General features: G+C 42.9%; 2 pseudogenes; both read left to right on the top strand.

Moving 5' to 3' along the window:
• Nucleotides 1-230: 230 nt before the first annotated feature.
• LOC127663758 (arginine/serine-rich coiled-coil protein 2-like) lies at nucleotides 231-1481 on the top strand (annotated as a pseudogene).
• An 11157-nt stretch (nucleotides 1482-12638) lies between these two features.
• Nucleotides 12639-21374, top strand: LOC127663695 (cytochrome P450 2A8-like; annotated as a pseudogene).
• The last annotated feature ends 282 nt before the right edge of the window (nucleotides 21375-21656 follow it).

Genomic DNA, 21656 nt, shown 5'->3' with positions numbered 1-21656 from the left:
GCAGACGATATGATAGTCTACTTAAAATTCCACCAGTGAACTCCTAAACCTGATAATGAACTTCATCAAGATGGCTGGATATACAATAAACTCAACCAAATCAATAACCTTCCTCTACTCAAAGGACAAACGGGCTGAGAAAGAAATTAGGGAGTACTGTTGAGTGTGGGTAAGCAGAAGCACCAATTTAGCAGCTGGGACTCAAAAGCAATGGTGGCTATTGATACAGAATGAGATTAGGCCCAGAAAAGACATCACCAGATAGAGAAAAGAAAAAAAGAGTAGTCAAATATATCTATTTTTTCAGTAGCCTCAAAACATCATTTTTCAAAGTTGAGGTCAAGGTCAAGAGAAAGAAAACAAAAATTAGTTAATGATGGAAGCAAGCACAGGAGCCTGAGCAGAAGCAAAGAGTCAAGAATCCAAAGATAAGGCCTCTAAGAGACACAAGTCTGAGGAGCACAATGACAAAGAACACTCTACTGACAAAGGAAGAGAATGATTAAATTCATCTGGGAATGGTGAGGACAGACACAAACACAAAGAAAGGAAGTCATCATGGGGCAGAAGTTAGATCAAGTTAAAGACTCTATAGCAGTAGAAACAGGGAAAGGAAGAAGTCTTGCTCAAGAAGTAGGGATTGGAAAATCAATCCCAACCCAGAAGCAGAGGCAGGAAGATGTCACCATCTAGAGGCAGATATAGAAAAAGAAGGATCAGAACATTCTCCTGATTAAGATCCATACACAGGCATAGGACTAGAACCAGGAGCAGAACATGCAGTTGAAGTCAAGATAGATGCGGATAAAAAAAACCCAAGAAGATTTAGCAGAAGCCTAAGCCAGACACCTAGTCCAGCTCCCTTCAGAGGGAGAAACACAGCAATTTACCCATGAAGATTAGCTAGATGAAAAAGGACAAAGAAACTATAAGAACAAAAAATGAAATGGTCAAAATCAGAAACAACAAGAAATGGCTGCCGTGGCTGCAGCAACTGGAGGCAGTGTTGAAATCAGGAACCCAGGTTACCCAGGTTACTCCTCAGATAGCTATGGCTGCCCAAATAGTGGCCCTGGAAGCTAAAGCCTTGGCAGAGACAGGTATAGCAGCAGTGCCCCGTTACTATAACCCAGCAGCTGTGAATCCCGTGAAATTTGCTGAGCAAGAGAAAGAGAGGAAAATGCTCTGGCAAGGCAAGAAAGAAGGCAACAAATCTCAGTCTGCTGAAATCTTAAAAAAATGAATTTTGGAAACATGGACCAAAATGTCAAATTTAGGAAGTTAATGGGCATTAAGAGTGAAGATGAAGTTGGCTATAGCTCCATTGATAAAGAAAGTTAAAAGACTTTGAAGCAACAAGAAGTTTTTTTTTGAAATCTTGATGCTCAGTATGATTGCAAACCCACACACAAAGAGAAACAGGTTTGGGTTTCACATCTTCAATGTGTGAAGTTTGGAAAATATCCATTTGGACTTTATAGACTTGGTCTGATGTTAGGACCTTGTTCACCAAACAGCTAGTATTATAACTGACTTGGGTGTTGCATTGACATTAATTTATTGAAAAATATTACTTTTTTGTAAATATCAGATCAGTGATACTGGTGTCAGTGTTGTAATCAGGTTGAACCCACTTCTATTAAACTTGACAGGACTCTAGAAGGACAATAGTTTTTAGTTCATGAATTCTACTTTTCAAATATATTAAAGCTTTGGGTGGGATAAAATCTCATACATAGATTTTCTCATGTCCCCTGTCTTCTATACTTTTGACTTTACCTAGCAAAGTTATTTCCATTTCTTGAAAAATGAAGCCAACGTTTCTGTAGATGTCCTTTAGAAGGTCTGGCCATGTGGCACATAATCCTGCACACAAGCTGGGCAGTGATGATAAAAAATGGAAAGGGGATAAGACTTGAAATGTGAATAAAGAAAATATGCAATTGAAAAAAGGGAATTAGGGAAGTGACACCCTTCACAATAGTCACAAATAACATAAAATACCTTGGTGTGACTCTAACCAAGCAAGTGAAAGATCTGTGTGATAAGAACTTGGAGTCTCTGGAGAAAGAACTCAAAGATGGAAAGACCTCACGTGCTTGTGGATTGGCAGGATTAATATAGTAAGACTAGCCATCTTACTGAAAGAGATCTACAGAGTCAGTGCAATCCCCACCAAAACACCAACTTAATTCTTCATAGAGTTAGAAAGAGCAATTAGCAAATTCATTAAGAATAACAAAAAGCCCAGGAGAGTGAAAACTATTTTCAACAATAAAAGAATTTCAGGGGGAATAACCATCCCTGACATCAAGTTGTATTACAAAGCAATAATGACAAAAATTGCATGGTATTGATACAGAGACAGGAAGGTATAATAAGGAACAAATTTGAAGATCCAGAAATGAACCCACACACCTATGGCCACTTGATCTTAGACAAAGGAGCTAAAAAACATCCGGTGGAAAAAAGACAGCATTTTTAACAAATGGTGCTGGGTCAACTGGAGATCTGCATGCAAAAAATGCAAATCAACCTATTCTGATCTCCTTGTACAAAGCTCAAGTCTAAGTGGATCAAGGACCTTCACATGAACCCAGATACATTGAAGCTTATAGAGGAGAAAGTGGGGAAGAGCCTTGAATATGTCAGCACAGGGAAAAATTTCCTGAACAGAAGAGCACCAATGGCTTATCCTCTAAGAACAAGAATCGATGAAAGTGACCTCATAAAATTGCAAAGCTCCTGTAAGGCAAAGGACACTGTCAACAGGAAAAAATGGAAGCCAACAGATTGGGAAAAGATCTTTACCAATCCTGATACATACATCTGATAGAGGGCTAATATCCAATGTATACAAAGAACCTTAGAAGTGAGACTCTAGAGTCAATTAAAACTGTTAAAAAATGAGGTACACAATGATACAGAGAATTCTCAACTGAGGAAACTTGAATGGCTGGGAAGCACATAAAAAAATGTTCTATATCCTTAGTTATCAGGGAAATGCAAATCAAAACGATCCTGAGATTCCACCTCACACCAGTCACAAAGGCTAAGATGAAAAACTCAGGGGACAGCAGATGTTGTCAAGGATGCAGAGAAAGAGAAACACTCCTCCATTGCTGGTGGTATTGCAAGTTGGGACAACCAATCTGGAAATCAGTTTGGAGCTTCATCAGAAAATTAGACATAGTACTACCTGAGGACCCAGGTATATCATTCCTGGGCATATACCCAGAAGATGCTCCAACATGTAATAAGGACACATGCTCCACTATGTTCATAGAAGCCTAATTTATAATAGCCAGAAGCTGGAAAGAAACCAGATGTCCTTCAACATAGTAGTGGATAAAAAAAAAGGTATATTTACACAATGGAATACTACACAGCTATTAAAAACAACAACTTCATGAAATTCTCAGGTTTTCAAGTTTTCTCTTGAGAAAAGCTGGCATGGATAGCAGTCACACTCAGAATGAAAATTTTAAATCCCATTCATTTTCCTTCAAATTTCATGGTTTCCTTGTTTTTAATAGCTGAATGATATTTCAGTTTGTAAATATGCCACATTTTCCTAATCCATTTTTCAGTTGAAGTCCATCCTGGTTGTTTTCTGTTTCTAGCTTTTACAAATAAAGGGTACATCTCCCCACTCTTGGGCATTTTGAATAAGGGTATCCTCAATGAATCCTACAAGCCTCTCACATCCCAGGTCTATGGGAATTTCTAGAGGTTCCCCTTACCCTACCCCACCCCCACAGCTGCATATTTCCATTCATTTTTCAGGCCCTCTGGGCTTCTCTCCTGTCTCCCCTCAAACCTGATCCTGCTCCATTTCCCCTCCCCTCTCCACCCAGGTCCCTGCATTCCTCTGCCTCCTGGGATTATTGTGTTCCCCTTTCTTTTTCTTTTCATTTTCTTTTCCTTTTCCTTTTCCTTTTCCTTATCCTTTTACAGTAGAAGTCAGCAGTGTTTTGGAGATGCCAGTGCCATGAGATGACCACCAAGAACAGCAGCAGCAGTGGAGTACAGGCAGCTGGCGCCTAGAAGACAAGCTGTGTGCTACAAAGGGCAGAGCTGGAGAAGTGACCCACGTCCTCGGAGGAGCCCGGAAGATTGTGAGTTGGATCCCAGACCTTGAATCACTGGAGTTTGAGTTTTGCTTTTGGTTGTGATTGTGCCCTGATATGTTTCCCTCTCGAAGGAAGAAAGTATTTTAGTGGAGCCCACAGTTAAAAGACTGAATTTTAAAAGACTTTGAATTTTAAAGATATTGGACATTTTAAGGTGATTGAACTTTTAATGTGTAAAGACTGTGGGACATTTAAAGTAATTTAGATCTTGGGGATGAATAAAAAAGTAAGGGTTGAGGCTCAATAGTGATGTGTTTGTGTGTCAAGTTGACAAGGGGTCAATTGTACTGGCTAGTTTTGTGTGTCTACTTGACACAGGGTGGAGTTATCACAAAGAAAGGAGCTTCCTGACCTGCGTGAGTTCCAGTCCTGACTTCCTTTAGTGATGAACTTCAATGTGGAAGTGTAAGCTCAATAAACCCTTTCCTCCAAGTTGCTTCTTGGTCATGATGTTTGTGCAGGAATAGAAACCCTGACTAAGATACTGCTATGCCACTCCTGGGCATATACCCAGAGGATTCCCGAGCATGCAATAAGGACCCATGCTCTACTATGTTCATAGCAGCCCTATTTGTAGTAGCCAGAAGCTTCCTTGGTCAAGGAAGAAACAGAGAAGTTTCTCACCTGGGAAAGAACCCAGGTGACTCTGAACAGAGGAATGGATACAAAAAAATGTGGTATATATACACAATGGAGTACTATTCAGCCATTAGAAACAATGAATTCATGAAATTCTTAGACAAATGGCTGGAGCTGGAGAACATCATACTAAGTGAGGTAACCCAGTCTCAAAAGATCAATCATGGTGTGCACTCACTGATAAGTGGATATTAGCCTAGAAACTTTGAATACCCAAGACATAATCCATATATTATATGATGTCCAAGAAGAATGGAGGAGTGGCCTCTGGTTCTGGAAAGACTCAGTGCAGCAGTATATGGGAATACCAGAACAGGGAAATGGGAAGGAGTAGATGGGGGAACAGGGGAAGAGGGCTTATGGGACTTTCGGGGAGTGTGGAGTTAGAAAAGGAGAAATTATTTGAAACGTAAATAGAATATACAGAATTTAAAAAAAAAAGAAATACATTTTTAAAAGAAATTAAAAAAAAAACATCAGGAGACAGCGGATGCTGGCTCCACTGCTGGTGGGAATGCAAGCTGGTACAACCCTTGTGTACAATCAGACCAACATGGACAAAGGATGGTCTTCAATAGAAGCAAATAGAACAGAAAGCTCACAGACATATGGAAGCTGAACAGCGCCCTACACAATGATAACTTGGTCAAGGAAGAAACAGAGAAGTTGAAGACATTTGAGAATTAAAAGAAAGGCTCAACATACCCAAACTTATGGGACACAATGAAAGTACTAAGAAGAGAGCTCATAGCTCTGTGTGCCTCCAAAAAGAAACTGGAGAGATTTACCCTTTCCTGGATCCCCCCTCCCCAAAAGTCCCTTAAGCCCTCTTCCCTCCCCCTGTTCCCCAATCCACCCCTTCCCACTTCCCTGTCCTGGTATTCCCCTACACTGCTGCACTGAGCTTTTCCAGTGTAAATAAAGAATGTAAATGAAATGTAAATATAGAATATATCGAGTAAACAAAAGAAAGAAACTGGAGAGAGCATACACTAGCACATTGACAACAGACCTCAAAACTTTAGAACAAAAAGAAGCAAATACACTCAAGAGGAGAAGATGACAGGAAATAATCAAACTCAGGGCAGAAATCAACCAAGTAGAAACAAAAAGAAGTATAGGAAATAATAAACAAGTCTAGGAGCTGGTTCTTTGAGAAAATCAACTAGACAGACAAACCCTTAGCCAGAGTAACCAAAGTGCACAGAGGCAGAATCCAAATTAACAAAATCAGAAATGAAAAGGGAGATACAGAAACTAAAGAAATTTTAAAAAATCATCATTCCTCTGCCTCCTGGGATTAATGTGTTCCCCTTTCTTTTTCTTTTCTTTTTCTTTTTCTTTTCCTTTTCCTTTTCTTTTTCTTTCTTTTTCTTTTCTTTTCTTTTCTTTTCTTGTCTTTCTTCCTTCCTTCCTTCCTTCCTTTCTTTCTTTCTTTCTTTCTTTCTTTCTTTCTTTCTTTCTTTCTTTCTTTCTTTCTTTCTTTCTTTCCTTCCTTCCTTCTTTCTTTTTTTTTGGTTTTTTGAGATAGGGTTTCTCTGTGTAGCTCTGGCTGTCCTGAAACTCACTCTATAGACCAGGCTGGCCTCCAACTGAGAAATCCTCCTTTCTCTGTCTCCCAAGTGCTGGGATTAAGGGCTTGCACCACCACTGCTCAGCTGGGTGCCCCTTTCTAAACAAGGTTGAAGCATGCTCTCTTGGGCCTTCAGTATTGTTAAACTTCTTATGGACTGTGGGTTGTATCTTGGGGATTCTTTACATTTTGGTTAATATCCACTTATCAGTGAGTACATACTTTGAATGTCCCTTTAGGTGTGGGTTATCCCAGTCAGGATGATATTTTCTTTTCTTTTTTTATTGAATATATTCTTCATTTACATTTCAAATGATATATCCTTTCCTTGTTTCTGCCCTCCCAGAAATCCCTCAATCCATCCTCCCTCCCACTGCCTCCCAGAAGCTGCCCCTCAACCCAACCCACTCCCACCTACCCCCTCTCCATTTCACCATGCTGGGGCATCTATTAAACCTTCATAGGACCAAGGACCTTTCCTCCCATTGATGCCCAACAAGTCATTCCTCTACCACAATTTCACTTGGAACCATTCATAACCCTTGATTGATGGCTTAGTCCCTGGGAGCCCTTGGGGGTCTGATTGGCAGTCATTGGCCTTCTTCCCACGAGTAGGCAAACCCCTTCAGCTCCTCCAATCCTCCATCTAGCTTCTCCCTTGGGACCCCACGCTCAGCACAATGGTTGGTTGCTAGCATCAGCCTCTATCTATAAGGCTCTGACAGGGTCCCTCAGGAGACAGCCATATCAGGCTCCTTTCAGCAAGCACTTTTTGGCATTCACAATAGTGTCAGTGTTTGGTGCCATTATAGGATGAATCCCCAGGTAGGACAGTCTTTTTGAGCATTTGAGCTAATTTATGTGCCACATGGCCAGACCTTCTAAAGGACATCTACAGAAACGTTGGCTTCATTTTTCAAGAAATGGAAATAACTGTGCTAGGTTAAATCAAAAGTATAGAAGACAGGGGACACGAGAAAATCTATGTATGAGATTTTATCCCACCCAAAGCTTTAATATATTTGAAAAGTAGAATTCATGAACTAAAAACAATTGTCCTTCTAGAGTCCTGTCAAGTTTAATAGAAGTGGTTTCAACCTGATTACAACACTGACAGCAGTATCACTTATCAGTGAGTGCATACTGTGTGTGTTCTTTTGTGATTGGTTTACCTTAGTCAGGATGGCACTTTCTAGTTCCATCCATTTGCCTAACAATTTCGTGAATTCATTCTTTTTAGTAGCTGAGTAGTACTCCATTGCATAATTATACCAAATATTTGTATCCATTTCTCTTTGGAAATACATCATCTGGGTTCTCTCCAGCTTCTGGCTATTATAAATAAGGCTTCTATGAACATAGTGAATCATGTGTCCTTATTACCAACTTGCAATCCCACCAGCAGTGGAGGAGTGTTCCTCTTTCTCAACAGGAGAAAGATGATTAGCAACAGAGGGGTTCTAATCATCACAGACTTGGGGGTCTACTGAGAAGCTGACAAAGGGAACAACATGCTAGATTTAGAAGGTTGACTGGCTAGGAGGAGGAGGAGAGGGTCTGCTGGCAAGGTTGGGTTTAGGCAAGTGAGGGGAGCAAATGAAGTAGAGGCTCCCCACTTAGCTAGAAGATCCCTTCCAAATAAGGGGACAGGACACACTGGTACTACCAAACAGGAAGGGTGAGAGGAACACCCCTAAAAATGCAACAAAGCAGTGGTGTTTGGTGAGGAAGGTAAGGTTGTCCTCCTACAATGAAAACAGGGGAACAAGAATGAAAGTGAGTTCCCAAAACTACATTAGGACTGAGTAAGTGGTCCCAGAGTCCAAGAGGAAGGAGATGGGCTGCCCAGATACCATGATGACTACCTCGGTTCTCTGGTGGTGATGGAAGCAGTCGGATCAAGGGAGCTCAGGCCTCTTCAGTCGTCCATAGGCAAGCCTAGATCATCAGCTGGAGGGCTACCTGAGAGTGATGTCCCTCTGTCCTGAGTCGCACAGGACAAGTGATAGCCCAATAATCCTCCTCATGACACCTAGGTCATGGCCCTTTTGGATTGCAGGGTTAGGACAAGCCTTCATCCAATGACCTTGTTGATCACTTTTGTAGCAGGGCCCTGGTGGTCCCTGAGCCTTAGAAGCCCAGGAAGCCTGGGCAGTGTCTGGGGATGGTCACACAGCCTTTGCCAGCATATGGTACTTTTGTCTGCAGGCCTCTTCATCTCTCTGATGCTACAATTTGCAGGTCAGTGCTAAGACTCCTTCCTGTGAAGGTAGGGGTTCACTCTCCAAATGTCAGAGTTTGGCTTTAAAATGTCAGGGTAGCTCTGGGAAAAGAAGTATGTCATCAGGAATTGCTTACCTTCTGGGTTTTCAGGGTCTAAATTAGTATGTTGTAAAAGGGCCTTTGTAATGGTCTCTAAAAATCAAGACTGGTTTTCTTGTTTATCTTGGATGACCTCTTGGAGTTTTTCAAAATTTGCTGATTTTAAAGCGGCTCTACAGAGACCAGCCAGGAGGCATGTTATGAATCTACCTCTGGCTAAAATAACACCTAGGGAATTATAACTCCATTGAGCATCCTGGTCAGGTACTATCTCAGATCTGATTGGATATGTTGGATTTGTTTGATGAGTCATATCTGCATGTATTCTAGGGAAGGAGTCTGGAGAGGTCGAGCAAGGAAAGGTCAAGCTAAGATTGAGTAATACACTGAAATTCTTTAATGGAGGACGAAGAGTTAGAGGTATAGGATCCCAGTCTGTGTTCTATTTGGGAAAGTTCACTTAGTGAGAAAAGGACATGTACTCTGATTGGACCATCTGCCCCAGCAACTTCCCTTAAAGGAAGGACTGCTGCTGGGTTGGGTTGGGTGGGGGAGGGGAGAAGTAGGGGGTTTAACTGTAGACTTAGGTGTGGTGGGAGGGCTGAAAGTAGGTACAGTGTGGAATGATTGGAGTGGTCTGCAGCTGGGCCAGGAGGAGAGAAGGAGTCTGGAGAGGTCAAGCAAGGAGGCTCTGGGGAAGTCTGGTGAGAAGAGGAAGCTGAGGAGGCTGGGGTTTTAGGCCAGGTTGCAGAGACAAGTCTGCAGTGGTAAGGGGTGGTTCTTTAACTGGATTGAGGACTGTGGTGTCATCCTGTAGAGGTTGCATAGCTAGAAGAAGTTGGCAGTACAAGAATTGCAGAGAGAGGGTTTGGACCGAAGATAGGTAAAAGTTTGAGCATAAAGGACCTCTTTCCATTTATTGGACCACTGGCAGTACACGTGAAGATCCCTTAAAATGACAGAATCAAATGTGCCATTAAGTGTCTGTTTGCAGCTGTTGTCTAATGGGTATTTATCTCAGACCTTATTGCAAAAGCCGGGTGTTAGTTTTAGAGATTTGAGATTTTCCAGGAGACATCTCAGAAGAAAACCTTGAGGTATGGCTGAAGGTGACGGATACTCACTGGGTGTGGGGATGTTACTGAACTATTCCTACACACATTCTGAGAAAAAAATCAATAACTAATACAAACAAACAGTCAATCTAGACAAACAGGGTTGTCACAGGTATGCTAGTGGCTATGTGAGACCAGGACTCACAGGAAAAAACGATTTACCTAAGCTTAGGACTCCTCTACAGCAAAAAGAGAAAACCGCTTCATGAGTAGGGTTTCTGAGAGGGAGGGGTCACCCAAGGGTTGAAATCATGACCTGGGGTGTCGGCTGGGAGGCTGGTCATAGGGACCCTGGAAAGTCCATCCCCTGAGCCCATAGAGGGTGGCCGAATCTCTTTGGAGAAGGGGCCCTGCCCTGGAAAACCTTACCAATCTGCTGATGCCTGTGTGAAGGTTTTGGTGATCTGGTGGCAGGAAAAGTGAGCCTATGCAGCTTGTTGACCTGTCCGGATGAGGTCCTGCGGGGTTTAACCCACGTGGCAGAGGCCAGACTGCTTGGTGAAGTCCTGTGCGCCCTGCAGCAGCAGTGGGGGTGGTGCTTGCAGTGGAGCTGCGAAACTGCCTGGGTGGTCACGAGCGAGTTTCAGCCTCAATGTTAGATGAAAAGCAGAGTACTCCTGGACAGATCACTCCAAGCCAGCACAGTGCTCACATGGGAGGTCTTTACTGAAAGAGGAACTCTGAAAGAGGGGGTGAAGGAAAGAACAGAGAGAGAGAGAGAGCGAGAGAGAGAGAGAGAGAGAGAGAGAGAGAGAGAGAGAGAGAGAGAGAGAGAGAGAGAAAGAGAGAGCTATTGGTCGGAGTCCATGACTGTTATCTGAGCCATGATGTAGGTAACACAAGTAGTGTCGTGCAGGTAATGCAGGTAAAATTAATAACACAAGAGCTGGAGGCATGGGGTGGTTGCTGTGGCAACAGAGAAAGGTCTTGTCGCCTAGGGATGATGTCATCACTGGGTTCAGAGGCTGGCTATAAACAGCTTCTGGTGTTCCTGGATGGTTCCGATGCTAACAGTGATCAAGAGGACACACTAAGTAAGGGTTGGTAATGGCATCTCAGACAAAGTCCCAGTGCTGCTCAGTCCTTTTGGCAAAGGACGCATAGTGGGAAGGAGTGAGCCTCTGCCAAAAGGCAATCCTGATAGACCCATTCTGACAAGGTTCAGAGCTGTGGTGCAATATACCAGCGTAGGGATCTTTCACTATTTGCTAATTCATTGCAGAATCATTTAATAAATCCCATATTGCAAGCACCATAGATACAGAACTAAATTCTAGTCCTAAAGAAGCTAAAGGGCCACTGGGTTGGAGATGTCATTGTGGTTCTGTCGTTCACAAGAAGTAAATGTTTCCACAGCTCTTATTGGACAGCTGTGAAAAAGTGATGAGTGAGCCTCTATTCTGACATCTCCACGTCATTCACTGACATCATCCCAACTCTGGAGAGAAGGTTTAGAGAAGACTCATGCCCTGGATTGCAGTCAGTTGTCTGCACGTTGCATCCCTGTACTCAACCACTGGAGCCCTGGACAGATCCCTGCTGCTCAGATGCTGAACTTCAGGCAGAGTGAGCCCACCTTCTGGGACCTGATCATGACTTCGCTCAGCTCTGGCACCAAGGGTGAGACATAGAATGAACAGCCACAGGGGCACCAACCATGAGTACCAGGAGAATAATAGAAAATCAGAAACGCAGAGTATTGGGAGCAGAGTCTGAGGCAGAGAGGGGGCTCTGAATGAAGGAAAGGGGGCAAGACAAGAAACAGAGGGGAGAGAGAGAGAGAGAGAGAGAGAGAGAGAGAGAGAGAGAGAGACTCTGATCTCCTGCCTGATGCAGGGTGTCTTGGTGTCTGCAGTCAGCCCATCTCACTGTCACGTCTGACTCTCCACTCCTGTGTATGTCAATCACAGTGTACCAGTGTCAGCCTCTGCCCATGTCCCCGCCTCTTCCTTCAGCTCTGTGGCTTCACTGTTGATATGATTATTCACTGTTTATAATGTCTTTATTCTTCATATTCTTTTGTATATATTTGTTTCTTTGGAAATTCCATATATACTTATCTTATTTACCCTTTCCTCCCAAACTCCTCCTAGATTTACCTCGTCTCAAATTCCCATCTAATTCTTGTACTGTTTGATCATATTCCTTTCTGTCTTCCTCTCTGTCTTCCTGTCTGTCTACCAGGAGAGCTTCCTCCATCAGCTGCAGTGGGGCAGCTTTGACTGAATGAGGAAAGAAGAGGAGTGAATCCTTTCTGAAAATCTCATCTTCCAAAAGGAGAGACATTGGGATAGTTGAACTTGATTAGGTGAAAGCCAAGGACAGCATGAAGAAATCTTTCTGCAATGCACCACGCTCAAAATTTGGTAGGTGTGAATAAGCTAGCAGTGAATAGTTTTGTGGGGAGTCCAATAAAGGTGTGTGTGTGTGAATGAGAACATAGGTAGTGACCTGTGTGTAAGAAAAGATCAGGGAGAAATGCATTCCTTTGTATGTTAATAATAGCATTATGAAGATGTAAAGAATATGGAGGAGACAGTGTGGCCTTGCATTCTTTCCAGCTCCCATCCTGGTCACCCCACAGTCCACTGTGCTTTCCACAAATTCACTCAAGCCTCATACCAGATTTCATTCTTCCATTTTCTAATTGTTTGACACCAGGAATCACTCCAAAAGGAGATGCAACACAGCCTTAGCTATGACGTTCCCTTTTTAATGGTGAGGAAATGAGAGCCCAGAAGCAGAAAAAGTAGAGTGAACAGGACAGACAAAGGTTCAAGACCTTTAGCCTGAGGGTCTCTAAGTCATGTGCCCCTTTCACCCTCTCTGTCCTGTTTGTAGTGTCCCCATAGGAGAATGGATACCTTGATAACACAACAGCTACTGAAATTGTCCAAGGAAGGACAAGCCTCTGTTCAGGGTGTAAACAGTACAGTGGTGGCAGTGGAGGTGGGGTGGGGTTTGATTAATTAGAAGCCACTGGTCTGAGACTCTCAAACTAGTTTTGGTTTTTATTTCCCTGATGGTGTACGATGCCAAATTCTTTCTTTTTTAAAAAGTTTCTTTTCTTTTCTTTTATGTATTGACTCTACATTCTGCTCACTGTCCCGTCCTGGTCACCCCTCCCACAATCCTTCCTCTATTTCCCCTCCCCTACTCCTTTGAGGGCCAGGGTCCCTCTGTGTCTCCCTTCACCCTGGCACTTCAAGTCTTTGAAAGGCTGTGCGCATCCTCTCCCACTGGGGATGGACAAGGCAGCCCAGCTAGTAGAACACATTCCATGTGCAGGCAACAGCTGTTGGGATAGCATCTGCTCCAGATGTTCAGAACTCACATGAAAACCAAGTGCACATGTGCTACCTATGTGCAGGGAGGCCTAGGTTCAGCCCCTGTAAGTTCTGCTTATTAGATACTTGTTTTTTCTTTCCTTTTTTTTTGAGAACTGTCTGTTCAGTTCATTTATCTATTTATTGTTTGACAAATTCTTTTCCCACCCATTATACATATCTGCTCTTCACTTTGCCAACTGTGCTCCGTGCTAGGCAGAAGCTCTCTGAACTTCATATAATCTTATTTTTCATTTCTGGACATTATTTCTCTATCTCTGAATTTATTACACTGAATTTAATATGTATATATCTATACATAATAATTATGTTATAGCGACTTCTTGTATATATTGAGAATTCAGTATCCTCTCCCTACATTTTCTTTTAGAAGTCCAGAATTTGTTATTAAAATATTGTATTACAGTTTTGAACTTGTGCATGTGTGTGTGTGTGTGTGTGTGTGTGTGTGTGTGTGTGTGTAAACTCTAGGAAAGCTGTGGAAGTCAGTTCTTTCCTCCTGAGGACTAACTCACCATCATGCCTGCTGCAAGCTTCTTTACTCACTGTGTCATTCCATTGGAGTTTACAAATATGCTGAGTCCTACCATAAGGATATTTAGACATCCATATTTATTTTATACACAATCCTCATGGAGAGAACCTACGTGTCTCCCCAGAAGAAGAAAATGAAACCATGGAAACGATAGGAACATGGAAGAACCTAGAAACTACTAAGTTTAAGCAAAGTGTCCCAGACTCACAAAGACCAGAGTTGTGCCCCTTGTAAGAAGAAACCCTAGACTTGTGTGCACATATGGGGTTGTAGATCTTGGAAGTAGAAAGAGGAGACACAGCTATCATGAGAGAACATTGGCAATGGGGGAGAAAGAATAAGAGAATGTGTGTTCTGTACCAGGAGTGGGGAAGGACGGAGCAGGAAGACAGAGGGAATGGGTAGAAGAGTGGAGAGGGAGACCAGCGAGCGCAAGCTGTGTGTGGCTGTGCCATAGTGAAGCTCGTTATTTTGTGTGCTCAGTTTTTAGTTACACTCTTCTTTATTCTTGAGAGGGAATGTATACATGTGTAATGAAATATGATCACAACAACTCATTTTCTTCTTCCAAATCTTACCAAATTTCCTTTCCCAACGTCATGTCTTCTTTTTTGATAACCCATTAAATTAGAGCTGCTCATGTGTGACTGGGTGAGGAGGGGGCCATTCACTTAGAAAATGGGAATCGCACCAGTGGGAACACCCCTCCCCAAAGAATGGTTAGCTCTCTCCATCAGCTCTCAATTGCCAATAGCTCTTCATTAAGTCATAGGGTTTGGGGTGCACTTTCACCATTTATGCCAGAGTTGGCTGAGTTGACCTTGTCCAGGTCTTCTGTAAGTGACCCAGCTTTTGTGAGTTTATGAATGCAGCCACTATGTCACATCTAGAAGACAGCACTCCACAGTCCTCCTTCTCATCCTCCAGCTCCTACGTTCTTCCTGCCTCTTGTGCAAGATTTGCTGAGCCATTGTGGTGGTGGGAGGTCATTGGTTAAGACTTTCCAATTATTTAGGGCTGACCCTCCATCTCCTGTTCCTAGCACTGTGACCAATTGTGCATTTCTGCACTGATTTCTGTCTATTGCCTAAGAAGATTTCTCTGACTAAGGCTGAGAGCAGCCAGGGCCCCAAATATAAACCTAAATCCTTCAAAGGAAATTTGACAATGTGACCATTGTGTAAGCAATTTTAAGATCTAAGTTAACTTACAACTAATTAGGAAGTTTTGGGCCAGTTGGGGTTTTCCTCTGTGTTGGTGGTTGGTATTACTGCTTTATAAAACCAGCTCAGGCCTTCTGACAACTGAGATTTCCCCTGCTTTACTCCTCATCCTAAGCAATGTCCCAGGGACATGAGGACCTGGCTGTTTTCCCCTTTTCCATGCCACATGTGGGAATGGAATGTCTTGCTTATATGGTTATATGGTATCAGTCCTGGTCTCACTTTGAGGCTTCCTTAAGAATTCTTGGTATTGGGAGACAGCATAGGGTCAAAGAAAATGCAACAGCTGGAATCCAGTGCTGGCTGCAGGATCCTATTGGACATTCAATACACTTCACCTGCCAGGAACTCCAAACCCACAGGTCTGGATCCTCCATTAACCCCACATCTTCAGATCACAAATTCAGAATCTCCCCTCTAAGGTACTAACTTTCTATGCATTCTCACTAGAGGGTCCTGAATCCACAGCAACATGTCCTGTGCAATCAAATAAAAGTCCCAAGCCCCTGGATTATTTTTAAAACCAGAAATCCATGTCCCCGTGATGTTCTTTCTCTGTCTGAGACCCTCTAACTTATATCTGCATGCTTCCTTCACATGCAGATGTTACCATGTCTTCAATTATAGAAATGTCCTAATCCATACTCTCATCTCATTATGCAAACTTGGTACACTTTTCTTCTGTCCTAACATCCACTACATGTGAACCCCCTTCCTCTTCTCTTGCTGCCAGTTTCATAACCAAGGCAATGTCACCATGGGCAATAGCTGGGAGGAGAAAATGAGATAATTATTAAACAGGAGCTAGAGCCACCCTTCCAGCCTAGAGTATAAAGATACACCACCCCAGAGATAACCACCTGCATGTCCATCCCACTGCCTCCATGTTGGCCTCTAGGATGCTCCTGGTGGCTGTGCTGACCTGCTTCAGTGTCATAATCATAACATCTGAGTGGAGGCAGAGGAAAATCTTGAGGAAAATGCCTCAAGGACCTACCCCATTACCCTTCCTTGGCAACTTTCTGGACACAAAGAAGTTTTATGATTCCCTCTTAAAGGTAGTACTGGGCAGAGAGATGGTGCATTTGAGCTGTGGAGCATGCCCAGTGTGGCTCAGATTCTGAGGCAGAAGACTGACTAGGCCAGGATGCAGACATAGTTTAGAGGTTTGATACATCACCGCAATGCATCTATGTACCTGACATCAGGACATGGGATGTTCCAGGAATGGCCTCTCTAACTTGTCCCTTCACCGGATCAGGGAGCAGTATGTTCCTGTGTTCAACACTCCTCTGGGGCCTTGTCCTGCTGTGGTGCCATGGGGAAATGATGCCATGAGGGAGGCTCTGGAGAACTAGGCTGAGGAAGTCAGTGGTCGTGGAGAGCAAGCTTTCTTCACCTGGTTCTTCAAAGGCTATGGCGAGAATCACAGCACATGGGGAACTAGGCCTGACAGATGTGTAGTGGCAGGTTCCATGGCCTTCCCTGAGTGCCCTTTCGAAGCCCTTTCTGCCCTGGATCCACTTTCCTGTTTACTGTTAATTTGCTCTTTGGCCTTTTTGAGATTGTTTTAGAATTGTGTTCTCCCTGGATTTCTGTGGTTCTCTAACTGTCCCCCAGGTATCCTGCTTGGTATCCCTTTCTATTAGTGTCAGAAATAGTTTCAGTTATGTCTGGTTTTATGTGGAGGTCCTTGATCCACTTGGAGTTGAGCGTAGTACAATGAGATAAGAATGGATCAATTGGCATTCTTTTGCATGCTGACCTCCAGTTGAAGCAGCACCATTTGTTGAAAAGGCTATCTTTTTTCCATTGGATGTTTTTGGCTCCTTTGTCAAAGATCAAGTGACCCTACGTGTGTGGATTCATTTCTGGGTCTTCAATTCTATTCCATTGGTCCACTTGCCTGTCACTGTGCCATTACAATGCAGTTTTTTAAAACTATTGCTCTGTAGTATTGCTTGAGGTCTGGGATACTAATTTCCCCAGAAGTTCTTTTACAGCTATGTTCGACAGCAGCCCCTGCCTCAAATGAATAGGGCAGTGATTGATAAAAGATATGCAATGTTCTCTTCTGGCTGCCTCATATATACTTATGGGTGTGGACACCCACAGGCGCACTAGTATCCAGAAATAATCAGCACACAGATGTGCATGCACACACACACAGACACACACACACACACACACACACACACACACACACACACGCACACACGCACACACACACACACACAGTGAGAGAGATGCACTCTGGCACTCATGCTCAATTAGGCACATACATGTGTGCAAAAACACATGCAGGCACGCTTCACAAATGCACACCTGCAGGGGAAGAATTTCCTCCAAGGGCATCTTCAAATTGTGAAAAAGTAGGCTGTTCTCATTGCCAATTCTGATTCTCCATCTTGCAGAAACTCCTCCCTTTGTTATCTCTTCATTTCTATCTTCTCTACTTCTCTCCCCTTTCTTACCCTCTCCACCATCTCTCCTCTTTTTAAAAACATCATTACTATTTTAAATAAATTCCAACCAGGTTGATAGCAAAAGTACAGAGATTCACCCAGGGAAAGACCAAGGAAGAAGGATTTTATGTTTGTTTCTTGCGGGGTATGAGGGAAGCCAGCACTTGGGGAGGGCCTTGATTGGTCAGACTCTCCCTTCCCACCTTCAATCTGAACCCAAGAAAAGTGAGTCCTGGGAAAACTCCCAGTGGTGTCTAAAAGAGTGCTAAGTGGAATTAAGATAAATGTCCCTCTACCTATAGGAGAAGAACCCCCAAATTCATTTTCCCAAGAGGAATCTGTTGATGACCACACTGAATCTTTTCTTCGTGGGCACAGAGATGGACAGCACAGCCATGAGCTTCAACTTCTTGCTCCTCATGAAGCACCTGCAGTTGCAGGTAAAGTTGAGGGAGACAGGGACGGTAGAGGCCACAGTCCACTACACCATGGACATTGGCTATCCCTACTCCAGTTCTCCCAGATATCAGGGATTTAAGATAGTCTCTGAAGGAAGCTGATCTGATAGGTACCCGTTGTGAATGCTGGTCACCATCTGACTGGTTTCTCGAGGTTCTTAGCATATTTTTAAGCTACTTTCAGAATTCTGAAGAAATGCAACAAATGGAAAAGCTGTGGGGTATTTTTCCTAATCAAGGAGAAAGTAAGGAATAGCTACAGTGTAAAGGAGTGGAGGGTTGAGCAGGATTTGCTGAGGAGCCCAGGCGATTGTCCAGGGTTTCCTTTTATGAGTTCAGAAAGACAAAGGGTTGATTGCTAAAGGCAGGGTGTGTGTAGTTTTGGGTTTTGATTGACAGGCTTGAGTTAAGTAAGCCTTTGCTAACTGGGCATGCCATTTCCCACAATGCATGTACTTATATAATCATGAGCATGTCTAATTTCAGGAAGACATAAGATGACAAATGGTTGATTGCTCAAAATTACAATTTGCCTTATTCAGCATGCACCTAAGACCTGCTTAGGCTAGAATGGTCCACTGTCTCTAGTTCTGAGATATATTCAATGGTATTGCTATGGTGATGTTCCATATGGTAGTGTGCCTTGTCTAGTGTGTCTGGGGCTCAGTGTTGCAGGGAATCCTGGCTTACTAATTTATCGCTGAAAACTTCCCATCTCATGCTGAGCCTCACTTGTATTTAAAAAAATGAAAAGGCCTGAACGTATTTGGAAACTGCTCCTCTCAATCGTAGAATGTACTTTGCTTTTTTTTCTCTTACCAATCTGTAAATGTCTCCTGCTAATGCCTCTGATTCTAGCCCAAGAAGGTTAATGGGATCCTATTCCAGCACCATATATAGCTAGCATCTACTGCAAATGGTCTATAACATTTCACCCATAATTCCACATCACCATATTTTTGCATATTTAATGAATCTTCCCTTTCTAAATGTATAAACACATCTCTTCTCAGCTATGGTGCATGAGGAGATTGACCAGGTGATTGGCAGGAACCAACAGCCTCAGTATGAGGATAGAATGCAGACACCTTACACCAAGGCTGTGATCCATGAGATCCCAGAGATATGGAGACATAATTCCTCTTGGTGTGGCTTGTAGAACTACCAAGGACATAAAGTTTTGGGGCATCCTCATCCCCAAGGTACTTCCCTGCCGAGCCTAAGAGTCTTCATTCCAGTCCTCTTGACTCAGCAGGCCATCCCCAGTCAGAGTTTTACACACTTCCTTCTCGATGAAAATTTTGCTCCTTCACCATGGTGTTTAAGCTGTCTTCAATCCTGGGTCTCCCTGTTTTTCAGGCATCAACCCCATGTTTAGCAAAGTCTCATGGTAAGGACCATGACTCTGTTTCTTTAGAATTTGTTACTTATGTTGAAGAGGCTCACGTCCTCCATACAGCCTGCTGAGGCACACAAACCCCAAATTGCTGTACCAGGGAGTGTGAACTTCTTCCTGGGCCCTCAACCTCTTGAATTGACAGGCATGGGCTTGCTCATTCCCTAACATTCTGTTCCAAGAGATTGTGAGTCTCTCAAGCGACTTTCCTCAGAGAACTTGAACCACCACTGCTCCAAGAGAACCTGTCACATTGGCCAACACTTCCCCCTTAGCTGAGCCCCTCTCCTTTTCTCCTCTTCCTTCCAATCTTGTGAGCCCTGAGGATGCTCATCTATCACCTTGCCTAATTAGTCCCATGGCTCCTGTCTTCCAGGGCACGGATGTATTGCCTATACTGGGCTCTTTGCTGAAAGATCCCAAGTACTTATCCAATCCCAATGACTTTAACCCTCAGCAGTTTCAGCACAACAGGGGGCAGTTTAAGAAGAGCAATCCATTTATGCTCTTTTCTGTTGGTAAGAGGCCCCTCCTCTCACACACAGGGCTAACACTTCCTGGCTCCCCTTCTGAAGAGTAGTCTTATATCTTTCTCCCCCTTTGATCTTACTGTTGGAGTCTACCTTCCAGACAACCAAGTGGACTGGGGTCAAAGGAAAGGCATGGTCAAACTCCTTTCAGAGATGGGAAAAATCATGGCTCAGGCTGAATCTGAATTGTTCCCAGGTCACACACACAGGTCTTCTCACTCTTTGGATGTAGAAACAGAGCAGCCACATTTGAGAGCCTATTTGTTAGAGGAGGATGTAGAGTTCCCATTGTGCCAGCCAATCATGTGTCCCCTTATCTCACATACAAGGGCAATGGAGAATCAGAAAGTTTATTCAGATTACAGTGCTGTGCAGGGGGCCAGACCAAGCAGGAAGTGATTGTCTATCTTTTAAGTTCTTCTTGAGGCAGAGGAGGGGGAAGAGTGTTGGAGGGTGGGTAAGACTCGGTCTTATGAGATATTTAGAGTTGCTGTATAATAAAAAGTTTACTTATCTACATTTAATTTGCTATGCTATTATAATTGAACTGCCTTCTGTGTTCCTCTGAGGTCAGAGACTGCAGTCTCAGTCACTTAGCACCTCATCCTAAAACAACAGGAGATTAAGAAAATCACCTTTGTTTGGGTTCTAACTTTCAACCTGCTACTTGGAAGTAGCAGGAAGAAAAAGGGACACTTAAAAGAGTTATAATATCATTTATTATTAAGTTGTAATAAGTTTCCTATAAACATAGTGGAGCATCAGAAACAATGAATTCATGAAATTCTTAGACAAATGGACGGAGCTGGAGAACATCATACTAAGTGAGGCAACCCAGTCTCAAAAGAGCAATCATGATATGCACTCACTGCAAAGTGGATATAAGCCTAGAAACGTGGAATACCCAAGACATAATCCACATATTAAATGATGTCCAAGAGGAACTGTGGAGTGGCCCCTGGTTCTGGAAAGGCTCAGTGCAGCAGTATAGGGGAATACCAGAACAGGGAATTTGGAAGTGGTGGATTTGGGAATAGGGGGAGGGAAGAGGGCTTATGGGACTTTCAGGGAGTGGGGAGCCAGAAAAGAGGAAATCATTTGAAATGTAAATAAAGAATATATCGAATAAATAAAAATAAAAAAGTTTCCTATAAAAGCTATCTATGGGGAAGAGCAGGAAGATCCTATGTGAAGGGAAAAGGAAAAATTCTTCTAAGTGGGAAAGGATAAAAAGTTCCCATTCAAAGTGGGGAAAGGCAAAAAGAGAAAGTCCTTTCTTCTTTGTCTTCAGTACATCTTTCAGAATACATGATACCATGGTATGATGTTCATCACAAGTTCACAGAAAACATCAAATCATAAATTGAGATAGAAGTAGGCAACAGAGAATGTTTACATGCATATCCATTAGGAGTAATTATCTAGCTAAGATTTATTACCTGTCTCTGCTCCACAGGTTCACTGAAGGTTTAAAACCCTAAGTAAGTGAATGTTTGCATAGATAAACCCAGTCAACATTTTATCTGCTGTCCTAGCATCTATGATAAATCTTTAGTTCCCTTTTCATGACCTCTGGTTAATTGTTTAACAACCTCTTGGCATGTGCTCTGAGTAGGAGAAGGTCTGGTTCCCATCTAAGAGCAATTAACTTGTGACACTTGGGAGACTGACAGAGTTCTCATTGCAGTTTTGACTATCAGAAAAAGGGCCCAATTGCATTCCTATTACAAAAGAGCTTCATAATTACAGATATAATTTTAGGAATTCTTATAGATCATCATTAAAAGTTAAGTCATCTGTTTGTCTATATAGCGTCACTATAAGACAGTGCATCTTCATGGATCTGCAGCAATCTGCTCCAAAGGAGTGTGCTATTATTTATTGGTTAGTATGTATGTTTAAGAATAACAAGAGGATAAG

The sequence above is a fragment of the Apodemus sylvaticus genome, chromosome 1, assembly GCF_947179515.1.
Source record: "Apodemus sylvaticus chromosome 1, mApoSyl1.1, whole genome shotgun sequence".
Lineage (NCBI taxonomy): Eukaryota > Metazoa > Chordata > Mammalia > Rodentia > Muridae > Apodemus > Apodemus sylvaticus.
Note: the sequence above shows the minus strand (reverse complement) of the source record. Positions and strands in the feature narration are given on the sequence as shown.